The following is a 4036-nucleotide window of genomic DNA, read 5'->3' as shown; positions in this document are numbered from 1 at the left end:
GACTGAGCAAAAAAGAATAGTTTCCTGCCAAAACACCACTCAATTTCTGGCTTAGTTATCGGGGGTTGTGGGTTGTGGATAATAATGACTGAAGCTTTCTATGCGACTAAATGTTCCAAAGTGCTGGATCACCAGGACCAGTCACATTGGAAATAAGAGTATAGGTACGTGAACTTTGATGCGAGTTCCGTCCCTCATCGAGGCCGTAGTCGTCGTGTCTTTTAGCCTCTCCCTCTCCTGCCCACGCCCGCTAGTGAGTAGCAGCGGCAGGTGTTGCGTGGCGAGGTGTCGAATGGCACGGACGAAGGGTAGAGGCCGTCCGCAGCTGGCCGGGACTCAACGGCGTGTGAGCGAGTACCTGGTCTAGGAAGCACACCCGACCACCCTGTTCCCTGTTAGGCGGGGCCGGCCCAGGAGCCCCTGACGAGAATCGGGGTAGGCAGACCCGTCGAGCACGGGCGACCAGCGGGCTGGCCAACGCGGCAGGGGCTCCCGCTGGGCAGGGCAGAGCTGGCGGACGGGCGGACAAACAGGAGGGTGTCGCAACGTCACGTAACGCGTGACTCAAACGCACACTGTTAAAATACACGGGTCACCAACACGGGAATAACCGTTCGATTTATCATTGGTGGCTCCGTTCTTCGTTTTCGTACAATCTTTCCCATAAGAGCCCATGTTAATGAAACTGCTGGTACGTCAAATGGACTGAAAAGTTTCTGGTAATTTTAAGTCGGGAGCCTACCTTTTTGAGCACGGAGCCACGGAGCCTGTTACGGTTTTCCGTACCAATCCCCCTATTTAAGAGACAGAGTTATGCAGGTAGGGAACGAGGTACGAAAGAAAACCGTATCCCCTTCAAGAAAACCCCTTTTCCGCAGGGGGTGCGGTCAGCGTGACATGCACCGGCTCATTTTTACAGCACACTCAGCCTAAAACAAAACTGCAATTTAAAAGCGTAATTGAAGCGTTTTCAGCTGCCTGTGACCGCTCGACACCGGAATAATTTGGAAAATTTGCAAAAACGCTTCAAAAACGTTGTGCTGTTGTGCAATATTATTTCTGTGTTCATGCCTTTTCCTCACGCGATACGTTACGACGCCCTGCGGACAAGCGGACCTGGTTCGCAGTTCGGCACGGATCTGATTTTCTTCATCTTTCGCCGTAAATTACTGCAACAGTACTAGTAACAAGCAGGCCCGCCCTTCCGCCAAACGGAGTTGCCAGCTCCACTTCGCTGCGCCGGCAACTCCGTTCGGCAGGGGCCGGGCCTGCTTGGCCTGCCGGCGGCGATGGTCGGGCCTTCGGCCCGACCATTTAAGTCTCGCGATTTACTGAAGTGCATCATCAAATAAATAATGTGACCGGTAAATCACTTTGCATATTTGAGTTAAAATAAAGCGTCCTGTGGGGGGCCTGCGGCCCTACAAATTTGCTCCTTGGACATGACAAAAGACTGTAACGGGGCAACACCGTGACTACACCCCACCCTTCTGCTTTGCTTACGAAATATTAACCCACGCAGTTTCTAGATTGTATATTGTTTGTCAAACAGTCTTAAAACTTGACTTTTTGCCATTGTTTTCAATATATCCACCTCTAAGCCCAAAACAGTGAAAGATACGGCAAATCCGAGGGGAGTTTCTGATTCAGAATGTGTTGTTTTGGGGGGGCACTCCCTCTGACATTTTACGATTGGACGCCTCCTTGTACGTCTTTATGTGGAACGTGGTCATTTTCGCCGTATTTTCGTCGAAAAAAGCACTCTAGCGCCCAAACGGTGCAAGATAGAGTCGAACGGACAAAATTTTCGCCCAGAGGGCTCTACTTTTACGAGTTACCCCTTAGGAGACCATAAAAAAAATATTTTTTTCCTACTTTTTAGACCAACCCCTATTTCTTTGTTACCCCCTTTCACCCCCTTAGGGATGGTTGCCAGGATTTGCACCAGGCATTTCGTTGTCCAGGAGTGACCCCTAAGATACCCTGAAATTTTCAGACCTCTAGCTCATCTCCTTCCTCTTACACGGACGACAGACAGACGGACAGACAGACAGACAGACACGAGAGCGGTTGCATAAGCCCGCTTTAATGCTTTTATTTAAAAGCAGAAGGGCGGGCTAAAAATAAGACTCATAAGAACTCTGTTTCGATTTGGGATGCAGTACCGTTACAAAAATTTGCAACAAAATGCATATAACGTAACAAAGTTTCAAACTCTTGTGCGTTACACATAACGAAACGGAAGCCGAACTTCCAGTACAGTGCTTGTTGTGGCGGGGTTTTATGTTTTCACTCAGTTCCGAATATTAAGTAACGAAATACACTTGAGTTGTTTTTCGGTTTTCGTTTCTAGGTACTGTAATGCGTGAAATGGTGTACGATGTTATGAAACTTTTCGGTACTAAGAGGTTTTGCAGCTTACGTTAAGTTACGATGCCCTGAAAAGAAAAAAAAAAAAAAAAAAAGATTTCACCAAGACGCCTATACTTGCTGAGCGTTTGGATGCCAAGCGTGGCACCTTTAGGATCAACGGGAAATAGGTCTATCATTTACCGTTACAAAACCAACCTTGGCCGATGTAAGCTCTCCTAGCGCCTGGTAGGTAGGCAACATCTCATCCGCAGTGCATACGTGTACTGCGGGCTGGCCTACCCCAAGCCTCGCAGGCGCGAAGCTTCCGTAACTTGCCACCATGTTTGCCGATAAGTAATTAACTGACTGCTATAGTCAGCAGAGCATGGTGTCGGTGTTTTTTGATTCGTTGTATAATTGTGTTTTTATTCCCGTTCATTCTTTGTCGGAAGTTTCATCTTCTTCGTCCTGGCTGTGTACGGTGGCGCGGCGCCACCCTCGCGGACGCAGGGACCGGCCCGAGGGTCGCGCCGGTGGTCCCGTGGGCCCTCTGGCAGCCGCCACGCGCCGCCTCGCCCGCCTCTCGACGTGGCGCCAAACGATGCCGCACGCGACGCCACGCGCGCCTCACTGTCGCGCCCCGCCCCGCCCCGCCCCGCCCCGCCCCGCCCCGCCGCGTTGGCAGCGGCCGATTCTCTTAATGGTGCAGTGAGTGTTTATGCGGAGGGGAGGGTGTCGCATGCGCGGCTGGTGTGAGGCGGGCGGGCGGCCACGATAAGGGGGAGGATGTGAGGGATGATTTTTATGCGGCTAAAGTGGATTGGAAGAGGAACTGTATCAGTTCCTCCTCCTCCCCGACGCATTCTTCCTCCCTTCCCCCCGCGCCGCCACCCTCTCCCCCGCCCCCTCCTCCGCCGTGGCACGCTACGCTTGTTTGGAGGCGTGCCAAAGGCCGCTGCCTGCCTGGCGCTCGTCGCGTCGCGCCTGCCGCGGGGCGTGGCGGGGCGTGGCGAGGCGTGGCGGGGCGTGGTAGGGCGTGGCGGGGCTCAGTGCACGAGAACGCACGCACGCCACCTCGCCACCCGGCCTGCGGAGGGTAAACACTTTCGTCTTCGATCCGAAAGTATTAGTGGAGAACAAGAAGTGCCGGTCGGCTGCCAGGCGAGACGGGCAAGGCAGGGCAGGGCAACGGTGTTCTCTCTGTCTTCAGCAATCAACCGAAATGTGTGGCGGGGGCCGAGCGCGGGGGTGTGGGTGTTCCGGACATGCAGACACCCCAGTTCCCCGAAATGTCAAAGAACGTCATACCGCGCCTGCGGTAAAATAGAGAGGTGTCGTGAGAGGTAGCCTACTCAACAGCAGAAAATGGGCACCGTACCCCTTTACTTTTGTACCGCTGATCCCACGACGAAAATGTTCTCGGTCCAGCTACCATGTCGTTGAGCCAAGGACGCATAGTGTCGGGCCGAGGACGCTGTCACAAGTTAGCAACAGAGCGCCCTCGTAGCCGGTCAGGAGCACTTTTATCCCAGTGTGGCCCGAGGTTACGCAGAAAATCCACCGGCAAGCGTATACGCGTTACAGTCGAGTACAGTATGTCCTGAAAACAAGGTCGCCTGCGAACCACCACCGTAGTTTCTCCTCACATTATTTTTCAAAAAAAAAAAAAAATGTTTTGTCGCGA

Source organism: Frankliniella occidentalis, unplaced genomic scaffold (assembly GCF_000697945.3).
Source record: "Frankliniella occidentalis isolate FOCC.00 unplaced genomic scaffold, Focc_3.1 Scaffold3, whole genome shotgun sequence".
Taxonomy (NCBI): Eukaryota; Metazoa; Arthropoda; class Insecta; order Thysanoptera; family Thripidae; genus Frankliniella; species Frankliniella occidentalis.
The sequence above is the reverse complement of the archived record's forward strand: the minus strand, read 5'-3'. Positions refer to the sequence as shown.